This window comes from Chiloscyllium punctatum, chromosome 5 (assembly GCF_047496795.1).
Source record: "Chiloscyllium punctatum isolate Juve2018m chromosome 5, sChiPun1.3, whole genome shotgun sequence".
Lineage (NCBI taxonomy): Eukaryota > Metazoa > Chordata > Chondrichthyes > Orectolobiformes > Hemiscylliidae > Chiloscyllium > Chiloscyllium punctatum.
Window position 1 is genome coordinate 127,114,862 of NC_092743.1, and position 23,436 is coordinate 127,138,297.

The 23,436-nt window shown below is 37.3% G+C and overlaps 1 protein-coding gene and 1 long non-coding RNA gene across 4 annotated transcripts in view; one reads left to right on the forward strand and one right to left on the reverse strand.

Moving 5' to 3' along the window:
- Positions 1-23,436, reverse strand: part of mib1 (MIB E3 ubiquitin protein ligase 1) — a 151,204-nt gene that overhangs the window by 36,128 nt on the left and 91,640 nt on the right. The window lies entirely within an intron of this gene.
- On the forward strand, positions 11,962-19,692 carry LOC140477417 (uncharacterized). Of its 2 annotated transcripts, XR_011960720.1 has the most exons (3): positions 11,984-12,330; positions 15,218-15,284; positions 17,232-19,692. It is a non-coding gene; the product is annotated as an uncharacterized lncRNA (long non-coding RNA). The 2 variants fall into 2 exon arrangements; XR_011960719.1 differs by having other exon boundaries at positions 11,962-12,330; positions 15,218-19,692.

Here is a 23,436-nt window from a genome sequence, read left to right on the forward strand (position 1 = left end):
ACTTTCAAAACTGCTCCTGCTGCGCTGCACTTCTCCCAAGACCTCACACGGGGAGAAAAACAGCAAGTGGGAGCATTTAAAAATAACACAATCATGCACAGTACCAAAGCTGGTTGCACTTGGATAGAACAAGGGCAGCCATTTGGAAGGGAGATAATTTCAAAAGCTAGAAAATAAGTAGTATCTTTTTGCCCACTGTCCACCCCGTCCCCAAAATCCCACAGCTTTTACATAAATGGGCTCGTTCTTCAATTCCAAATGGTGTTGCATATCAATAATTTCAACTGCAATAATTCTGAATCATGTTGATATAATTTGTTTGTTTTTATATAGAATAAAGGCTAATACAGACAGCCATTTTGTATTGCACTTTCCATGCAATGGCTTGCTTTTCAAGAATTGTGTGTCAAATCATGCATTTGTGAGAAGTCTGAACACCATGTAGTCACAATTTGTTATTTAATTCATGTGGATTTACGAACATATGAAGACAGGATTAACTGTTGCTCTCATCTCAATTCAGATTCTGAACAGCAGAGTGTAAAGAAAGCACAATTCAAGCAAGTTTTGTTTTGCTTTACAAGACAACAATTTGCATTTATGCTTTGAGGGAAACTGAATGCTGCATTATGGCAGAATGAAAAATGTGCTTTAAGATTAACGCAAATCGGTCACTGTGCTTTAACATTCTAATTTTCTCCTCCAACAGCCAAACCTCCAGTAATTGCAGAGTTTTAAAAAAAGATAGTTAACATTAGATAGTATTATTGGCACTTAAGATGTTAATACTGAATAAGTCAAGTCCCAGAGTAAAACCTGGCTTGTCAGTTCAGAACTTCATTATTTTCTAATTCTATTATCTTCTGAGGAGGTCAGTTACTGAACCAATTCACAATAGGCTGCCAGTTTACTCTTAACACAAACAAATTAATTAAACAAGGGAAAATCAAGCAATATTCCACTAGACAAAGTGAAAGCTTGGAAATATTTCACTGTGGACATCAGAAAAAGATACAACAGTACCCCTTTTATCACAAAACAAATCCTGACAAATACTAAAACCTAAGTGAAGAGTCCCCACTGTCTCCACATGATAGCTCCTTGCTCAAACTCAGGCTGAGACAGCTGCAATGTTTCCTTCTCTGCAGTCACCAGATTTTTTTCTCTTTACTTCTCTGTCCCTCCCTCTGGCACCAAAATTAAAGTGCAAACTAAACTCACTATCAACTTATGCTTCAGAGCAAACACATCAGCTGCCATGCCTTCACCCTTCGACGGCACGGTGACTCAGGTGTTGGCAGTGCTGCCTCACAACTTCAGGGATCCAGGCTCGATTTCACCTTCAGGCGACTGTATGGAGTTTTCACATTCTCCCTGCGCCTGCGTGGGTTTTCCTCCGGGTGTTCCAGTTTCTTCTCAAATTCCAAAGAGGTGCAGGTTAGGTGGACTGGCCATGTTAAATTGCCCAGAGTGTCCAAGGATGTGCAGGGTAGGTGGGTTAGCCATGAGAAATGCAGGATTACAGGGACAGGGTAGGGGGATGGGTCTGAGTGGGATGCAGTTCATAGAGTCAGTGTGGACCAAATGGCCTGCTTCCACACTGTAGGAATTCTATGATACTCTTATGATATCTGCACACAGGCTGACTGACTTTCAGGATTGCTTTATGTCACCAAATATTTGATGAGTCAGTTGTCAGCAGTACAACTTCTTTTTTCGATGTACTGAATTGGTAACCTCCCCAGTTCTCAAGTCAAGGTTAAAAGACCTTACTAATATGCAAGTAAATAAAACAGAAATTCAGACGCCTCGGCACCAAACCCTAAAGTTTAAAAAATGCTTTCTCCTTCTTTCCACATGAAAAGCAAAGCCTTATTTCAACTTAAAGCTATATATTGCTCTGAACAGTTAATCGTTCAGGTTCTCACAGCCATTCTGTATCTTTCTGCCTGTAATAACTTAAGTTTAAAAAATTCAGGCGTTAAGTTTAACTTGCATTAAATTGACCTTGAAGAAAGAATTTACATTGATTTGTCACATTTCAAGACCTCACAATATTTCAATGGACTTTACATTTAAGTATTAGTCAGTAGACAAATGCTTGCATTTTCAGTCAGCTTTTGAGAAATTACCTCATGAGCATTGGTAACAAAATAAAAGGGCAAGATAAATATGCTGGCATAGATGAAAGATTGTCTAACAGGCAGAAAGCAGAGTGGGTCATTCCACATTGGAGGGCTGTGACTAGTGGGTACTGAGAGGAACAGCTCTTGGACCCCAGTAGCTAATACGTATCAATAATTGGATGTGGGGATCCAACACTGTACTTTTAAGTTCACAGATGCCTGAAAGCGAGATGCGAAGGTATGCTATAAGATGCAAAGTAGTTTCAAGAGGATTGGACAGACTTTATGAATAGGCATACAGAAGTCCAATGTGGAGATCAGAGTGGTGCTGGAAAAGCACAGCAGGTCAGGCAGCATCCGAGGAGCAGGAAAACCGACGTTTCGGGCAAAAGCCCTTCATCAGCCCTTCCTGAAGGGCTTTTGCCCGAAAGGTCGGTTTTCCTGCTCTTTGGATGCTGCTTGACCTGCTGTGCTTTTCCAGCACCACTCTGATTTCTACTCTGGTTTCCAGCACCTGCAGTCTTCACTTTTGCCCAGAAGTACAATGTGGTCAAATGCAAGGTTATCCACTTTCTTGGAATAAACAGTTGTGCACAGTATTTTTGGAAATGGTGAGAAATGACAAAGTTTAGATCTACAAAGGAATCTCATCAATGAGCCAACCCAGGCTAATACATAGGTGCTGCCAGCTATAGGAAAACCAAATGACATGTTAAACATTTGAATGCAGGAAGAGCAAAGTTTTCCTACAATGTAAAAGGCCTTGTTGAGACCACTCCTGGAATACAATGCACTGCTTTGGGCATCTTTGGCAAAGTATTATTGTCGTGGAGGGAGTGCAGCAAACTTTAATTGGAATTGGTCCCAGCATGGTGGGATGGAGACTGGGAAAACGAAGCCTGCATTCTCCAGATTTTTGTGCGACACAGGACAGAAGTTGCCCATTTAGTCCATTGAGGCTGCTCACTATGCAATGAGATCATGACTACTTTATGATTTGGAGATGCCGGTGTTGGCCTGGGGTGTACAAAGTTAAAAATCACACACCACCAGGTTATAGTCCAACAGGTTTAACTGGAAGCACACTAGCTTTCGGAGTGACGCTCCTTCATCAGGTGGTAATAGAGGGCTCAATCCTAGATTGCTCCATCATCAGGTGGTATTGGAGGGCTCATCGCTCCAAAAGCTAGTGTGCTTCCAATTAAATCTGTTGGACTATAACCTGGTGTTGTGTGATTTTTAACTAATGACTACTTTAGCAATCCTCAGTTCCATTTTCTTGCCTTCTGCCTTATTAATTAAAAATCTGTGTCTTAGCCTTGAATATTCTTACAGACCCAGACTCAACAGACCTATGTGGTAAAGAATTCCACAGATTCACTACCTCAGAGAAGAGGTCCCACCTTATCTCTGTCTTTAATGTACAACCCTTTATTCTGCGATTATGCAACCCAGTCGCAGACTCCTACAAAAGGGGAAATAACCATTCCGCATCTATCAGAATTGATAAGTGATTCCTTCGATAAGTGGCCCAAAGTGTTCATGTTCTTCCAGCTGTGGTCTGACTAGTCCGGTGTATAGCTTTAGCAAAACCTGCCAACTTTTAAACTCAATTCCCTTTAAAATAAGGTAGTCCACTCACCTAACTCATTTAAACTGTTGATATCCCTCTGCAAATTCTTGGCATAATCCTCACCATTTGCCTGCCCACCTATTTTAGGTCATCTGTAAACGTGGCCATTACGGTGTAAATTATTAAAAAGGCAGTTTGAACATTTGTGATGATGATGCTCCTTAACAAGGTTATGTTGTCCTTTTTCTTCCCCCAGAGTGGTCATAAAGACACAGGTTCTGGGTGTCCAGGTTTGAAGGGGTTTAGAGCCAAATTGACTAAAACTAACAGATAGCGCCTCAGGGGGAAGGCTTTCAAGTTTTAAAAAAATCTTGTACGATGAAAAGGGAGTGGCTAGTTCTCCCAGCTCAGCTTTTCTCTGACTTGGTTTGGTTGTAGCAAGCAGTCAGTTTTAAAGTTGCTGGACCCAAAGAAGCAGGCCTATGCTGATCCTCCCCCTCTCCTTGGCATCTCTCCTGTAAGAACTTGCATTTGATTTTTCCTTTTGTACCAAGGGGTGTTTATGGGGATTCCAAGTACTTGGAACAACATAATTAAGTTGGGATAGGTTGGGTTTTCGGATAAGTTATTCTATATTCTGTTCTCTTTTGTTTGGGTTTCATTCGGTAATCTTGAAAATAAATTCTGTTTAGTTTAAAACTAAGTGGCTTGACCAGCTGCATCCTTCCTAGAAATATCCGCTACACACCTGCTTAAAACAACTAGCAAAGTTAGGGTCCAGGCTACTTTCTGGAAATGTTTTGAGAGGATCTGGCCTGGTCCATAATACTTTTATTTTAAAAAGAATGAAATATAAAAATAGGGATGTCTTTTTAAAATTATACACTAATCAGACCACAGCTGCAATGCTCTGCTCAGTGTTGGTTCCCTTACCTAAGGGATGATTTACAGCCATTGGAGTTTGTGCAGAGAATGTTCACGAAATTGATCCCAGATAAAAAGGGATTGTCTTTTAAGGAGAGGATGTGTAGGTTATGCTCGTACTCACTGGAGTTTAGAAGAATGAGGGGCAACTTTATTGAAGCAATAAGATTCTGAAGAGGCTTGACAGGGTAGATGCGGAGGAGAGAAGGGTGAACAGACAAAGGGAAACAACCTCTCTGTATAATAGAGATACAGCAGTTAAGTTGAGCACAAGGAGGTACCACAAACAGCAATGAGATGACGATCAGATTATTTATTTTAGTGTTAATGATCAAAATATAATATGCACAATGACACAAGATAGCACTCTCTATTCTTACACAAGACATGTCATGAGAACTTTTATGTTCACCTGAAAGAGTAGATGTACCTTAGCTGAACATCTCATGCATTAAAAAAAATTACAACAGAATATTCCCTCAGTAACACATCATCCTAAATATTGCACATAAGGCTCCGGAATCCATTCAAATCCTACTTGAGTCCATTTCTTCAAAATGGAGTGAGCCAAGGCTCAACAATATCTGACAATCTACAATTCTCCCATGTGGGTGTCAGTTGTTCAACACCAGTTCCTTGTTCCATCTGTTCCATTAATACCAATGCCCTTCTCACGTCAAAAGCCTCCAAAAGCTCTCTTTGTTTTCCTTATGTATCATTAACTTCTCTTTTGTCACTTCTGCACAGATGCCATCGCAAGATGATTTAAACAAAGAACACAGTAGAGTTGTTCATTTTACTTCAAGACGATATCTTTGATTTATTTATAGGATTGCATCAGCAAAACGTTGAAGTGCCTCCTTAATTGATGAAATATGGGTGTTGATAGTTTATTGCTCAAAATGTGCCCTATCTACTTACAAGATGAAATGTAACTCACAATAAATAAAGAATTGACTTGACACAGCTATGCATGTATTAATGCACTGACTGTGTTTTTCTTTTTACTGTATGATCATGTTGATAAGCAAATGTGGAAGCCACTGTACACTGCAATGGTTCACAAAAGCAAATGAGATGAGTTAGTTAAACTGATGGCCTTGATTGAACAAGAACCTTTGGCTCTTTGAATAATATCGCAGGATATTTGTGTCCACTTGAACAAGAGATGAGTTCATGCTTTGACAATCCAGCCCTCACTTGAAGCTGCACTGAATTGTCAATTCATGCTCAATACTGAGGCTTCAAACTTCAACCATGAAGATGAGATTTTGGTATGCTTTCCTTTATTGGTCACAGTATTGAGTGCAGGAGTTGGGAGGTTATGTTGCAGCTGTACAGGACATTGGTCAGGCCACTGTTGGAATATTGCGTGCAATTCTGGTCTGCTTCCTATCGGAAAGATGTTGTGAAACTTGAAAGGGTTCAGAAAAGATTTGCAAGGATTTTGCCAAGGTTGGAGGATTTGAGCTACAGGGAGAGTCTGAACAGGCTGGGGCTGTTTTCCCTGGAGCGTCAGAGGCTGAGGGGTGACCTTATAGAGGTTTATAAAATCATGAGGGGCATGGATAGAGTAAATGGGCAAAGTCTTTTCCCTGGGGATGGGGGGTCCAGAACTAGAGGGCATAGGTTTAGGGTGAGAGGGGAAAGATATAAAAGAGAAGTAAGGGGCAACTTTTTCACACAGAGTGGTACGGGTATGGAATGAGCTGCCAGAGGAAGTGGTGGAGGCTGGTACAATTACAACATTTAAGGGCATCTGGATGAGCATATGAATAGGAAGAGTTTGGAGGGATATTGGCCAGGTGCTGGCAGGTGGGACTAGACTGGGTTGGGATATCCGTTCGGCATGGATGGGTTAGACCGAAGGCTATGTTTCCATGCTGTACATCTCTATGAGAAAGCCAATAACTGAACAAAATTGGCATGAATTTTGTTTTTTGTTTTCACTCCAAATATGATTAATAAGTGCTAACAAATTAACAAATTCTGTTGTTAGTTTAAATGCCATTTTATTAAACTGAGCCTGAAAACAAAAGGCAGCAGTGTTGGATGTACTACAACATATCTTACTCATGGCCAAGGAAGATAAACAAAAACTTGTCAGAAAGAAAAAACACTCCCAGTAACTGAAAAACCGAAGACTGCAGATGTTAGAAAGTCAGAAACAAACACAGATTCTGGAAAAAACTCAGATCTAGCAGCATCCGTGCAGAGAAGGCAGAGGTTAATGTTTTGGGTCCAGTGACTCTCAAGCATAATTAGGTGATTATTCCATTCTTCGTACTTAAGGTCATGACACATTACCCAACATTGTGACGTCATTTTGGCCGTTATTGTTCAGACAATGACAGGGACCCAGGTTCAATTCCACCCCAGGGTGACTGTGCCAGTTTGCACATTCTCCCCAGGTCTGTGCGTGTTTCCTCCCACAATCTGAAGATGTGCAAATTAGGTGGATTGGCCATGCTAAACTGGCCCATCCGAACCAGCAAGGTGTAGGGTGGGTGGATTTCATGAGAAATACTAGGTTAGAGGGACAGGGTAGACAGGGTGGCTCTAATTGGGATGCTGTTTAGAGGGTCAGTGTGGACTTGATGGGCTGAATGGCCTGCTTCCATACTTTAGGGATTCTAGGATTTAAATTGGAATGGTCCAGCTGGATTCGTGATTTTGATGACTGCTGTAGCTAAAACTTTTTTCTCCCCCACACACCTTAGACTTTACATTGAACCCATTTATATATTTGTAAAAATGCTGGGAAACAATGACCATGCCAAGGACTCACCAATTATCTTCAATATGACATAATCAAAAGTAAAGCAAGGTCAGGATTCTGGAAGGTTAAATTTACAGGTTGTGTCACTGAGCCTGCTGCAGCAGGAAACATCGATATTTTAATAAAAATGTGCCTAGGTTCTAAGTTCAAAATATGAAAAGCAATTGAATTAAAATGTATAAAATTCTTACAAGAGTTGATACAGTACTGCAGATGCAAAGAGTTTAACTTCCCTGAGCTGAGGGCAGTCATAATCTCAGAATATTGGGAGGGGCACGGTGACTCAGTGGTTTGCACTGCTGCCTCACAGCACCAGGGACCCGGGTTCGATTCCACCCTCAGGTGCCTGTGCGAGGTTTGCACATTCTCCCAGTGTCTGCATGGGTTTCTTCCCACATTCCAAAAGATGTGCAAGTCAGGGGAATTGACCATGTTAAATTGCCCATAGTGTTAGGTGCATTAGTCAGGAGTAAATGTAGGGAAATGGGTGTGGGCAGGTTACTGTTTGGAGGGTAGTTGTGGACTTGTTGGCCCAAAGGGCCTGTTTCCACACTGTAGTGTATCTAATCTCAATAAGCAGACAAATATGAGAAATTTCTTCATTTGGCAGGTTAGGAATTGTTGGATGAATTTGGGAGAGCTATGTATGCCCAGTTAATAAGGAGATTCAAGGCTGAGATTAACAGAGTTTTGTGCTCAATAGGAGTCAAGGGATATGGAGACCAAGTGTAAAAGCAGTCACTGTTGCAGTTCATCTACAACGCTACTGAATGGTGAAACAGGCTTTTTTGAATCACATGACATCCCCCTGCTTTCGTATTATAATCAAAAGTAATTAAGCTTTTTCATCCAAAATGATCAACTCCCTTCCAAAATTGACATAGAAATAACAGATCGGAATAAATACCCAGTTAGGTTTCCATGAGCTGCCAAACAAAATTACTAGAGGGCAGTACAGAGATCTTTACAACCAACTGAAATCCTCCCATATTTTTCACATAAAATCCATAAAAGCTGGGGCTCCATGAGTAATATCCTTGCTTGAATCACAAGGTTGCGAGAACAAGTCCGAATTCAGAGACTTGATGACAACATCTACGCTGACAACTCCGTGTATAGTTGAGAAGGTGCTGCATTGCTTAAGGTGGCACGGTTGGGATGAAGCAAGTTGATGCCATGTGACTTCAAGCAAATGTAAAAGATCCCTTGGCACCATGTGGTGAACAAGGCATTCTCTTGGTGGTCCTGATCATTAGCTATCCTTCAGCCAACACCTAGTACAGATGATTTATTCATTATCATGATTGCTTCTGAAATATCACTTTGCACCAATTAGTTTCATTTCCATACAATAGTAATTGAATGTCAAAAGTACATCACTAACTGTAAGCAGCTTTGAGAAGTCTCAATAGCATGAAAGGTGCTAAATAAATGCAACATTTATATTAAAAAACAACCTTTTGAAAAATATTTAGGCCTTGAAGTGGCTCTGAACTGGAAAGAGGGAGACAAAGCTTGAAACCTTTGCTAAAAGGGTGAAAAGCACAGTTTGAAAACTATATCCTTCTGTTTTCTTGTAAAATTGGTAAACAGGGCTCTTAGCAAAACCGCTTGTGAAGAGAATCACTGCACCTTTACAAATCAAGTAATCTGGCACTCACTGTAAATGCTGTTCACAAAGACATATGTTCAAGCAGTGGGCAACTGAGATGCTGGAGCCAAGGACAATGTAGAAAGGGAGATTCAGCCAGCAGCAAGGGACAAAGGTCTTCTGCCTGCCAACTACTTTGCAAGTGGTTCCTAGGTGGCTGAATAGTTTGTGTTTGAAGATAACGGTAGAAACACCTGAAACCAGCCAGTTTATTTCCCTCATCAGTTGCTACAAACTATGGATTTTAACCAATAAGTCAGAGACTTTATAAGTTGTGAACCAGTTGTTCTGTGCCTCCTGCACCAAGTGCAAGCACGTGGACAAGGAAGATGGAGGAGCATGAGGTCCTGACAATCCAAAAGTATCATTTCAGTGAGCCGTGTGGAATGGGGCCATTGAACTGTTTTTCCAAGCCTTTCCAACCGTCCATAAAACCCATGCCTTTTTTTTGTAGATGTCTATTTTTGTATGCAGTGGGCATTTTATAAGGAGGTTAGTGTTTAACTAGTGGACTTATATAATGCAGGTGAAGTAATAAATAATCATTCTTGTTAAATACAGAAACTTAGTCCATGCTTTCTGTCAATTGGAGTCTAAAGGACAGGTAAATTGCAATTTTGCATATTTGATAAAATAGTTTACTTTTGGGATGACTCCAGAGAAAGTAGGGCCTGATTCCCAGCATTCTACCCCAGTGAGATGCAATAATAGTAATGTAAAGGATTCTGGAGACTAAAATGAAGACAGTAGAACAGATAACTGCCAAGGTGGGATGAAGAGGGGAAAACTGAATGAGAAATACAACAAAGAAGATTGAGTTGCCTTATCACTGACTAATTCTCATCCTTAGGGAAAATTTTATGGGTGGTGGAGTCACCCTTAAAATCAAAGGACAGCTATGTAATCCCAACAGCACATGGCAACAGTGGCCAAAATTGAGACTTTAAGCAGACCACTGAACTAGATGAGTGAAGGCATGTCAGAGAGGAGGAGGGTGGGTCTTGATGTTTGGGGGAAGGGGTTTCTTGATGGAGAGGCCAGTGGGAGGCAGCAGTGGGTGGAAGGTGGTTTTGGAAAATGGGAAGGTGACCTGCTAAGCTCCGCACCACTCCGAGAAACTTCTGATTAGTACCAAAGACAAGACCAGATAGGAAAGGGCACGTAAATGGAATATCAGTGCCCAGTATTGGGGTGACAGTTGACAGCAAGTTCTGGGCCTCCCCTGTCTCTTCTCAAGTATGGACAGGAGAGGGTAATGGGTGCAGGGGTGGCAGCAGGTAGATCACAAAAGGAATTTCAGAGCCACCCACCCTGCTTGCAAACCTGCAGGTCCACTTTATCTACAGACTAAAACTACGTTAGAGGCCACTGTGATTCCCCCAAAGTTGGGCCTACTTCTGAGGTCAGTAGTTCCATCCATGCAAAGGGAAAAACGTATCAATTGGGAAGAAAACATCTAGGTCACCAAAAAAAAACCAGACCAGGTAATCTGATTTATCATGGCAAAGTAAAAAAGAACTTCAGAAAAATGTTATCAGTGCAGAGGTATTGTTATATTTGTAAGTAGAATTTTATTTTAAAAATCCAAAAACTGAAAATCATTGGTATCAATTTAATTTCTATTTATCAACTAAATTTTGTCAAAACATCATTTTAACATTGTCACTGCAAACATTTCATGCATATAGCCTTGCCTTTCAAGATACACCTTAAAGTTATTACCCAAAAGAAAAGCATAAACAAAAGGTTTAGTTACAATTGTTGACCTCATAAGCAGTATGTTTCCATTTAGTGTTTATTTTAAAGGGAAAAGTCTTTAAACTGTTACATCACAAAAGTTAACAATTTTATTAAAGTGTACAACTAGGTAGTTTATGCTGTCTTTAGTTCTTTGCTCTCCTATAAATAAACCGGCGGTAATACAAATTGAGAAAACCTTTATCCTGTTCAGTCATATTTATGCTGAGCATTCAAATTCCTTCTGCTAGGATTTTAAAACATTTATAATAAAATTTATTATAGAAGAGCAAATCTTGGGCCGCTGTGGGCAAATCAAAATTAATATTACAGAATTTTCAGAGGTTAAATATAATCTGAAGGACCTTTTCAATATTGGTTTGGACTTGTCCACATAGACAGCAGCTGATGAATTGGCACTCAATGTATTTATGACCTTCAGCACAAATGTCTTCATCTCAACAGTGAAATATTGCAAATATCTTTATGACCATCAAATCTCTGATAACATTATGATTAAATCCACACCTGAGGGAAAATCATGGGCCAACATCTTTCTATACTTAAAATGCAAAAGAACTTTGGACTGGTTGATTTATGAGATACGTTGCTCTTAACAGATTTTCAAAATGTTGAAAAAGCCAGTAGAATTTTTGAAACAGCAATACTAAATATATGCCACATTTCTTTTTCTCAAAAAAGAATTGTTTAAACAAACAAATGACTTAACACACTCTTCATTTTCTCTGCAAACATATTTTCCCCTGAGCTTTTTATTACTTTATAATGATAAGAAATCAAGTTACATTTTTGCTATAGATTTTTCCCCACTTTTTCCCCAGTTGACAGAATTCCTTGGTTCTAGAATTCATATCCTCTGCAATGCTGCTAACAATAGTGCAGATTGCATCAGACTCTACCATGTGCAGCAGAGGAACACTGAAAAGCCAGGAAATTATTAGTAGAAACATGAGAGACTGCTTTATTTGGCTCAACTAAAAATAGAAGTCAAATGGCACAGCCTCGTCAGGGATCTGCAGGAGAAGCAATCGATAGGCTGAGCACATGATAAAACTACTCCAGTTCTTGGATCGACAATCGACAGCTGAAAGGCTATTTTTTGCTATGGTTGACTAAATATGGTCAGGGAGGGAGCGATACTGGAGAGCCTGGTTGCCTGGCAGTGCATGTTTCAAATGCTTAGCTGACTATAAAGCTAGAGCAGTTTCATTTTTTTCTTCCGAGTATAAAATGTGTCCAGCAGCTTCGCGTGTATGGAAGCACTGACCTCAGTAGCAGACCTGACCTCTAAAGGACCACAGTAGTCTCCAACAGATGTTCAATCTATACGTAAAGCCAGAAGTGAGAAGTGACGCAGTGCAGCGTCGAAGCAGGCAGAAGATCCATCTTTCCAACTAAAGTGCCGAACCTTTCTCAGCATCTCTTTCTCTCTCCCTCTCTCTATATCTACTTCTCAGCCTCTGATAATCACCTGAACAACCACCCTGCAGTGTTCAACTTCTGACAGGGCAAGTGAAAGGTATTTGTTTCCCAATAATGCAGGCAGAACTGTATAGTTTTATTTAGAAAGCTGTTAAGGCTTGTACAAATTGCCCATTTAAATTTTTTTAGGTGCATTAATAACGGAATCATTTTGCATTTTTTTTACATCAGTGTCTAACTGATTTGTACTTTTACCCAGCAAAAAATGGGCCGATTTAACAGCAGCAAATACTTGTGGATGAATGATTGCGTCCCTCCTTGTTAATTTGTTCAACTGCAAAATACTGCATGTTTCTAGCAAATCTATTTTACATTGTAGTGTCATAAAGTCATTATATGGGAAGGAAGTTAATATGGTGCTATCAGCAGCAGATTTTAGCTCCGTGCATGTGTCCTGAAAATGTCCTCCCTGTTCAAGTGCAAATGGAAAGCTGTAAGTTTAATTGTGTAAGATTTGGATTGAGTTTAAAACACTTTTAAAAATGAGTTTCCAAGTCAACAGTAATATCAATCTCAAACAAAATCGGAATTTAAACAGAAAACAGAGGGTCTGAACCTGCATCAACGTTGAACAATAATTGGTCTGAATTTCTTTTTTAAATAACTCAGTTTATATGCATGAAACTAACAGGTAGGGCTGTGAAAGGACTAACCTATTTTAAATACGCAGACTGCCTACTAGATTTTTAAAAATGCTGCAGTGCTTTGGCTTCCCTGCAAATTACAACACAGATTTGTTCAACCACTGAACTTACGTTGTGCTGCATGAATTTAGTTTCAATGCTTATCCCACCTCTGGTAAAATTTTCTGAATGTGATACCATTATCCAGCCATGTGGAAGGTATTTAGATAAATAATACATCTGAAAGCACTATGCCACTCTTAACAGTTTAATGGCTGATAAATTTCAAGTATGCCTGAACTACACATTGAACATGGGCATCACTTCATAATTTTATGTTTCTCACATGATTACTGCAAAAATAATTACTTCAAGAGAATTGCTACTTGTGTAATTCAAGAAAAACTCATAACAGCATGCCATTTATTTCACATTTTCATGCTATTGTTATGGAAAGCCTGGAATAGATGCATGCTTCTTGCACCTCCCTCTTAATGCACTCCCACAGCAGTGATTGTCCAGAAAAAACTGAAATATTAAAGAAATGTTGAGTTAGCAGCAAATTTCCCTGCAACATCGAATTTGCTTGTAGCTTAAATCCCAAACACAATTAACTTCTGATTCCATGTGACCATTTCAAATAGTACCAGCAATAACAAATTGCAAGATGTTTGAAGCTTGGTATCAGGGGTAGGAGAAAACAGAAAAATTGATCAGCAATGGATTGATTCTGTTACTCATATTAACAGCAAAAAAATGAAGACATATTTCCTAAAGATATAACTCCACAAATTCTGAAAGGACTTTAAAAAAATCTGCATATGAATTGTGCTATATGAACATAGCAACAGCGAATGTTAAGAAGAAAAACAAGTTGATAACGATTAAGTTTTGATGTCTTCAAACAAGGCCGCAGAATCAGTGGAATTTTAAAATGCATTAAAAAGTAACAAGCTAACTGTTGCACCAAGTGGTACTCAATTTTGGAGATACAGACAACAGAAAACAAACTACAATTGCTGGGATTGATTTTGAGTTGGTGAAAGTTTAACTTGTTCACCTTAAACTTTTTCAGGTAATGACAAAATTACTTTGGGGCAAGTTGCATTTTTTAAAACTATATCTTCTCTCCTATTTCTGCCATGTAACTTGCAGCTTTTTAATTTCTCAAGATTGGTTAGTAGCATTTCAAAACTGACCTAATTCTGCTTCAGCAAACAGGTGAATCTTACAAGATGCGTTGTTTTTAAGCAGTTATATTCAAGACCAATGAACTGCAATGGTATTTCCTGCCTGGAACACATACTTCTTTATATGCCCATATGCTCCTAAAAAACTATGGAATGTAAAGAAGTATGTATTTCTGGTGGGCCATGAACAACCATGAAGAACAGAAAGGCACATAAGGTGGACCAAAAAATACAATGGGAAATATATAAGGCACTTGCATGGCTGTTGTGTAAACAAGATCTTCTATTAAAGTTCATTTATCAAAATTCTAAACACAATTTCTACATAAACAAACTTGGATGAAAAAGATTTTAAAGCAAACACATGACTGGTTTTTAATGTATGAGCTTTGCAAAACTATTAAAGTCACTGTTTCATCAGTTAAAATGCAGAAAATACTACAGCTCTTCACAGATGCTCTGATTAACATTTGAAAGGTTTCCTATTTTAATTCCAAAACGCTCACTAAACTTTTGGAACATTATATGACAGTTTGTGTTTTAAGAATCAAGCCACTAAAAATAGACATAACAGAAATACGTGCATCGAAGCACTACACTTTAAATCAGCTAGAAGACTGTCCTGGGTGCACAGATAGGGTATGCAAGTTGTATAAGTAATTGAAGATTGTAGCTAAGATTACCACAAGATATACAAATTGATTCTACTCCTTAAAATCACACAAAATAAAGAATCATAAATGTTAAAAATGAGATGTTTGAGCACAAAACACAGAATTGGAAATGTGCAGTCTCTTCCACAGTTAACTTGACTGCAATATGTGAAATGAAACAACCAATGGACTTAAAATTTTAACAAGTATTGAGTTAAGAAAGAAGAATGCCATTTCAGTACCATCACACTTAAATTCCACTGAAAATGCAACACTGAGAAACCGGTTAAAACAGACTTTATGCTTTTAACTAACTGATAAACTATGCACTGGACAATGACATTAACTTGAGCAGTTGTAATATACCTTTACAGCACTTTTTTAGTTCTTGAGCCCTTAAAATTGGTGTCTTTCTTGCTTGTTGAATACTTAGAAGGATTGTGCCCCTTCTTTTACAGCAAACATGGAAAACATGACTTCAAAGAACACAGATCATCACCACAACATGAAGACCAGTAATTCTCAGTGGGTGAAATAAAACAATTTTCTAATTAATTTACATTCAGGGACTACATTGGACTTAGCCACTTCAGTTTACTTTTAATGTACCATTACACATCAATTATTATTCTAATAGTATAATAAATTTCACAGCTTTAAATTTAAAATTATGGAAAAATGATAGTTCCTAAAACACAAACGGTCATATAATGTTCCAGAAGTGTAGTGAATGTTTTGAAATTAAAAATGGGGAAAATATCAAATGTTAATCATAGCACCTACAAAGAGCTGTGGTGCTTTCAGTATTTTAACAGATTAAGCAGTGAATTTAATAGTTTTGCAAAGCTCATTAAAAAAATGCCAAAATGTAAACACCACTGCATTTCATGGAAAGCCATAGTGTGAACATACCATGATTGCTGATATTGTATCATATCTCAGTTTTTAAAGTACATAAAAGATTCATGACATCTGCAATTCGAATTCTGAAAGTTGAACAAATTTTGCAAAACATAAGCGTAGTTGCAATATATATTTTAAATTAAAATATCCTTGTACATAGAAATTACAATATCTAAAAATGTAAAAACTTCCCATCAAGTTAACTTATTGAGTTAATTACTTGAGGGATTCAAAAACCATGCAGGGTAGACTTCCACATGCATTGAACCAGTTTCTCAAATTATTCTTTCCATAAGGTTAAAACACTACTTTACATTTTCACAGAAATGTTTGAAATTGTTTAAAGTTAATGCCAAATCCATTCAAATAATAACGGCTCTACAGTCTTAAAACCAAAAGGTTTTAAAAGCAATTTAGTTCAGTTGCAGCAGGATAAGATTCTTTAAGTGGTTTAAAACATTACATTGCTCCTATTTATCGTTTTCAAAGCTCATTCAGCAATTTCCATTAAACCTTGCTTAATGTTTCAATGACTAAGCCCAATTAACAAAAAAAGGTGCAGATACAGCTTTTTGTCCTCCCTCACCCACTCCTATTTTATCTCACTGACAATGTAGATTTTTCCAGGCCATGTTTGTCAGCCAACTAATCTGACTGTTCATAGCTCACAGATCAACAAAAATGTAGGATACCAACTGCTGCCACTGACTCAATCAAATCATACAGTACAACCAACAGTTAACAGAAACACAAGACTGTTAATTTGATAAATACTGCATAGCCCACCTGCATACCCAGTAAAGTATGCTCCTCAATAAAGATATCCACACTAAGTATTGCTCCAAATTTGTCATATCAACCTTCAGAGAAGAATATTGCAAGAATGGGCCATTAAATGGTTATGTCACAAGCTAAATTCTCTTAATACTTCATCCACTGATGGCAAGTCCTTAAGCACACTGGGTAAGTAGTAGTAAACAAATGCATAATGATATCTGACCTGTCTATCTAAGCACTGTAGCAAAAATACAGTAAAGTTTCAAGACCCTAATAAGAAAATCCTAAAAACATCTAAACAAATCTTTCCCCACCTACGTTCCTGTTCATTGGTGTTTGTTTATGCAAGACTATGTGCACTCTAGATAAATATACTAAAACACCAAATAGAAAGCAAAATTATATTGTTATAAGCTAGCTCCAAAATATTAAACAACAAAGAATTGCGTGCAGAAGTATTTATCAGCTTTCTACATTTAGTTACATCCATTTACTTGAGTGGAACTTTGATATTCTCTAAAGCTTCGTAATAAATAAGATATTATTTGTAAGAATTTACTTCATTTGGTAATGGAACACTGAACACTGCTAGTGTGAATTTAACAAAAAAACTGTTCATATTGGAGGATTCTTCTGCATCAGAAAAACAACACAACATTGACTGATTTTAATTGCATAGGTAACAATTGCATTCTAATTGACCACATTAGTTGAAAAGTAGATTCAAAACCTCAAACACAGACAGAAATTGCTGGTAAAACCAGAAACATTAACTCTGCTTTCTCTCCACAGATGCTGCCTGACCTGCAGAACTCTGTCAGAAATTTCTGTTTGTGTTTCCGACTTCCAGCATCTGTAGTTCTTTGGGGATTTTTTTGTTCAAAGTCCTTCTATAACTCTGGCTGTATTCAAGTCAAAATAATGTAAAAATTACTTTTTTATTGATACGTAATACAAAACAGTTACAGAAAACGATTACAAAATGTAATTTGAAAGATCATGAAATTACAGGAGTTAGATTTATGAATGTGCTTGAAAGACGAGGGCATTCTTATTTTGGACAAAGTGAGGACTGAAGATGGTGGAGATTAGAGTCGAGAGTGTGGTGCTGGAAAAGCACAGCAGGTCAGGCAGCATCCGAGGAGCAGGAGAATTGACGTTTCGGGCATAAGCCCTTCATCAGGAATTGGGATATTCTTATTTTGGGATAATTTACTTCGTTATTGCTGAAATCAAGTATCCAAAACTAAACATCTCTTAGCCTAACCAGCTTGACTCAGTCAACAGTTAAAATTATTTTCACATTTGATGAATCTTGGTAATTCAAAAAGTTATCAGCCATCTGACTAACATGGTGGGCACATCAACATTCAAGTATTACACTGCATGTTCCAATGTCTCTTCATGCATACAGCTCTTCATACAGACACTCAACGGTCTAAACTACCCAAGAACAGTACCACAGTGAATATTAATAGCACCAATGTACAGCTGATTTTGTCACTACTGTTCCAACTCCAATTCACTTGTATCAACTGGCAGCAATATCATGCCAAAAGACTGAATATAAGAACATGTACATTTTACCAGAGCAGAAAACAACTCTAAAAGATACCAAGATTTACAAAGGACATGACATCTTTATTTATCTTGTCAAAAAAAAAATGAAGTGAGCCGAGAACCACTAACGATGAGTCTGTTTGAATAAAATTAAATTCAAGGCCAAGAATATAAACACAGCTTCACCAAAAGGTGGTTGAGAGTGTGGAGAGGGAGGATAAAGCATTACGTTTATATATGAAAGTGAAACGAAAGCCAAAGATTATTATTGTAACAAATGATGGAGCAGGTTCAATAAGCTTCTCCTGATCCTATGTGCATTTTTAAATTCTTGAAATGAAACATAACATTACTGTATTACAGAAGTGTAATTATAAAAGTAGCTGGGATTTTGTGATTGTTAGTAACACCCATCAATTATATTAAAACATTTGTGTAATAAGATTATATGGACATGGATTTGAGGTAGCCACTGGAAATGGAACCTTGAGCATAAGTGTCATCTTTGAAGCAAATATTTAAGGCATTTTGTCACTTCTCCAAAATGTTACTTTCTTCCCTCTGAATACTTCTTGAAATTTCTTTTGCTGCTGGTTGTGCACTTTTCAAACTAGCATTACAAGACACAAATCAAGAAACCCAACATAAATGCAAATTGTCAAAACTGTGTCACTAAGTCCTACCATGTCTTGGTTCTTGCATCGTACCAGATTTTCTAATTCATTTTGTCTCCTCACCTTATATTTTTAAAAATTCAATCTTAATTTTGCATATTTGATTGAAATAATTCTTCAAATGTTTCTTACATATTCTTCATACATGAATGTTGCAATTTCTTTGATTAAAATCAATATTTTCTTCCACAGTATAACCTTCATCTTTTATCAAAGCACCTTTTGGAAATTAACGTGATAAATGCAGAAGTGACACTTGAGTACTTTTCCTTGCTAAATCATGCGAGATAGATTTAGGGAGCAACAAATTTTTAAAAAATCTTTCACAAGCAAACAATTTTGTAGAAAAACTAAGTGACAAACTAATATTCAAAAGTAAGCCAATAAGATGATTCAGTACACTGTGTCCATAATTAACGAGTGACTGATACTATTTCAATATTTTTGATTAAAACACCAAGAATTTCAGGGTGGAAATACAGGGAAAAGCAAACTGAAAGAAAGAGTACATGGAAATGCTGCTACTTGAGAGAGATTTTCACTGGCCAATGCTTTGCTAAAGCTGGTAAAATGGAACCAAATCAACTTTTCAATGGATTTGGTCCCCTTCAACCAGCTGTAGCTATGCATTGATCACAACTAGGAAGAAGAGTGAAAACAATACTCACTCACTGCCATTACCACTGGTATGTCACCAATTCATCAACCCAGACACCTTGGTTAGAAAATGAATTATGCAATGTACAATATTCTGAAAAAATTGACTTTGATATAAAGATAACAGTCAAACCACTTAAATTGGACATAACTTTAAACTCAAAATGTTGTCCTTTAATTTCACTGCAATTAGTACGCGTCTGTATATCTACTTGTACTGAAAGTACTGTTGCATTGTATTTTAACTGATATGAACTGTGAAGGTAAAATTTATGGCATGAAATGGTTTTCATCAAATGCCATCGTGAACAATTCAATACTGTTGCTGTATTCCATTAAATAAAAAGGAACTTAAAATAAAATCTCAACTTGAAGTTTTTACAAGGTATTGAAATATTTGTCAATTAGTAAACATCATGTAAATCATGCTATTGTTTCAAAAGGATTAAAACTAACAGAAAAAGCTACATTTGATGGTTCAACACACGGGGGAAAATATATAACCTGAAAATTGTACACTATTATAATGACTTAATAGCTCCATAACTTGATTAATTTATAAAAATTTTCATATAATTTGTTAAAAAAATTGATTCAGGAAAAAAATTTGCCTGTAACATGCTTTTGATTCCAAGTATAGTCAACTGTCAGCGTTAACATATTCATAAATATAATAGTTACAGACTCATTCAGAAAATCTCTTTTTGATTTGGAAAATTATATGTATTACTCACTAAAATGTTAGATTGCATCGAGCTCAGTTAGAAACTGTTAAATTAAATTTTGCAATAATGTCTCAGCCAAAAACATACACGACATGAAATTTAAAATTCTGCTCTCTTCACTGAAAAAATGTACTTGGATACAGTATAACAAAGATAAAATATATTGCTTGTGTATCTGTAATCAGACATGGCAGCTTAAAAATACTCTGGTGAATTTGTGTTTGACTGTACAGCAGTACCCTTGAACATCCTTTAGTCACCTTCATAGAGGTACTCTCATATCTGCAATGCAGTTACAGTTACTGACTGACACAAGTTGAACAGTGCATTCATTACTCAGAATAGGAACTAAACGCAGCACATTAGGGAATTAGATGATAGCAATCGCAGTTCGGTAGCAATGAAAACAGTGCACTTGAAATTTAATGTTAAACAAAAATGTTCATCATTCTAGATTTCAACTACAAAGAGAAATACCCGAGTTCACAATGAATGCCATCATTAAAGTGCACATTTATCAGCAAGTTCAGGCAAAGAGGAAATACATTGGGTTATGAATTGCTTAAATTTGCTTGTCAATTATGCTGCACCTCACAAGCAGCCACTAATCCTCAGAGTCATATTACTCATAAGAACTTACTGGATTTGTACAGCAAACTCAAACTCACGGTACAAAGTTTGGGCTTGCATGCATTAGCGCAAGTATCCCGTCACTGAAAATTATTCATGAAATATTGAAAAGGCAATAGCTTAAAGAGCTGTATCTCATTCCTGTTTGCAATCATTCTTTAAAGAGTTATTTTTAAAATCATGATTCTTTTGTCTTTATACATCTTTCTGCTCTTGCTTTGCTTCCTCAATTTACCATTCTCTGACTGTTCTCACTTTGTTTTAAAACATAAAATCTCATTAGCAAAGGTAAGTCATTTGTCCCAAGTATCCCAAAGCCCTCATCATGCCATTACCAGTTTAAACCCTCAGAAATTTAAAGGGCAAAAAACGCGAGAGCTACTCAGTGCTGGAAACAGTCGAAATAATGTGCACATTGTGTGCTGCCTCCCTCCAGTAAAATGTGAACCATTAAGACAGCTTCATTAATTACATGGTATGGCTTATCTTGTTTTGACAGTTCACCAATAAAGCATTTATGAAGTCTGTACAACTTATGCCAGTCAGAACTAAATTAAACAACTGGTTCAAATGATACATTCTGTGGGTACATAAAATATATATGATGGATGAAATGGTTTGGTTTACAATTAAAAAGAAAATGTTTAATAATAAAGAAGATTCCCCAAATTCAACTGCACAATCAAAATGACCAGAAGAATGATGATAGTGTCATGGATATGGGAAAGGGACAGGAGAATAAGTACCAACCAGGGACTTTTGTTCAGTGCTCTAGAGGACAATGGAATTACTTATCAGATGCAGATTTGAAGATCACCAGAAAAAAATATTCTTAATTGACAGCAACCAATATAGTTGCTTATCAGAAGGGAAGGATCCTATCTAGCCAACCTAGTGAACAGGGTTACATACAAAGCTGACTGTGGCAAATTTGAGGATATGATATATTTAGACTTCCTGAAAGTAAGTGACACAAATCCAAAAAAAGTTAATTCGCAAACTGAGTTAGGGTTAGGGTAACCCTAATCTTATCACTGGTGTTCAGATTAGTAATAAATTAGCATAAAATATTTAGCATAAAATAAAATTAGCAACAAATATTTAAAGAAACACACATTTCTTTGTTGGTGAGAGTGCTGGTCCCCAGGCATTAGTGTTGAACTATTGCTGTTTCTAATTTGTACAAGAGGTTTGGACTTAAAGTCAATGTAAATCTGTTGTTTTGCAAACAGTGTCAAACTAAGCAAGCCAGTGTATTGGCAAAACAATTCCAACATTCATACAATGAGTCTGTTCAAGTCAATGTGCAGAGCGAGGGCTGATTGCCTTTACTGCTACCATATAAAGTCAACAAAAAGGCAAGAGAAACGAAAATAATGTAGCATAATGTAGATGCGCAGGGGAACTGCTCAGGCTAGCAAAAAGTTGCAAATGGAGTTTCACGGGTACCACTGCCATTCATCTTTCTAACCCAAATTTGGTCCTGCGAACTGCCATTCTGTTGCTTAAAGTGACGTGGCACTACAAACTTGAGTTTCGTGCATGTGCAGTCACTATGCTGTCTAGTAATGGTATTGACAATAAACACAGCTATGAATAACAGACTTAATTTGAAAAAAAAATCCAGCTTATGCCTTCTGTGTATACCAAGTTATCATTGGCAGCTGAAGTAGTATGGCTGAGTTAGATGCGAAACTAACCCAAAACTAAAAGGAAGTTTTCCAATACTCCCTTCTAAATACGAACATGGTACCTACCATTTTTCCCAATACTTTCTTCCAAAAATATGTTCAATACTTTTATAACTCAGTTACAGTCTTTACTTTCTTGTTTATGATAAACAGCACTGAAATAAGAGACTGCTCCACGTCTGAAACTCTCCAAGACGTTGATGTCTATCTTCCTTGTCCCATCCTCAAAGAACAATGCTGACTTAGTTAATTGTATTATGACTACCTAATGTCATGTTACAATCCCTGAGGAAATCATAAATCAAAAAAAAATGAAATGACCCCCAATTGACGAAATTACCAACAAGATTTATCTCCAGTTTTTCCAACTTTAACACTAATCAAAATCAACATAAACTAAACATGAAAGTTCAGGCAAATGATACCTGAAATAGAACAGTAAATTTCACTTTAAATACTTGATTTCTAGATGTGGCTGGTTTTCACTGCAATCTTGCATTGCACCTCCATTAGAGGCATACTGCTGATTGTTATTATTCTTTTCTAATCTATAGATGCCTTATAACTCCTTGCAAACTCTTCCCATTTTGGTCTGTTGAAGTCTGGACTTACACCCATCAATTGAGACGTGAGAATAATCCTTCGATGAACTTACCTTTGGCTTCAAAGTCAAACCTTAGATTTTCGATCCATCTGAATAATTTAAATTTCTAATGAAGTCAGGGCAATTCTCCTCAGGCACATTGCCAGCTAAATGAACACTACATGCCATTCCTATAGTTTTCACCTTCCTTTCTCTGACCTCACACTACATGTGGGATTCTTTGAACTGCCTTAATGTGAGGCATTCTGGCAATTTCTGAAGTCCAGCATTTTACTTAACGGTGAATCTTCAAACTTCCCCAAACCAAAATTTACCTCCAAAGTATTCATATCAACCATAAAATAGATGGCAATAGTAATACTCAGATATTTCCAAAACAAATTCAGAAACATGCCTTTGATAAATATTTGACTACTTTAACTACCATTATATTCTAAATACCTACCAAGGCCACTC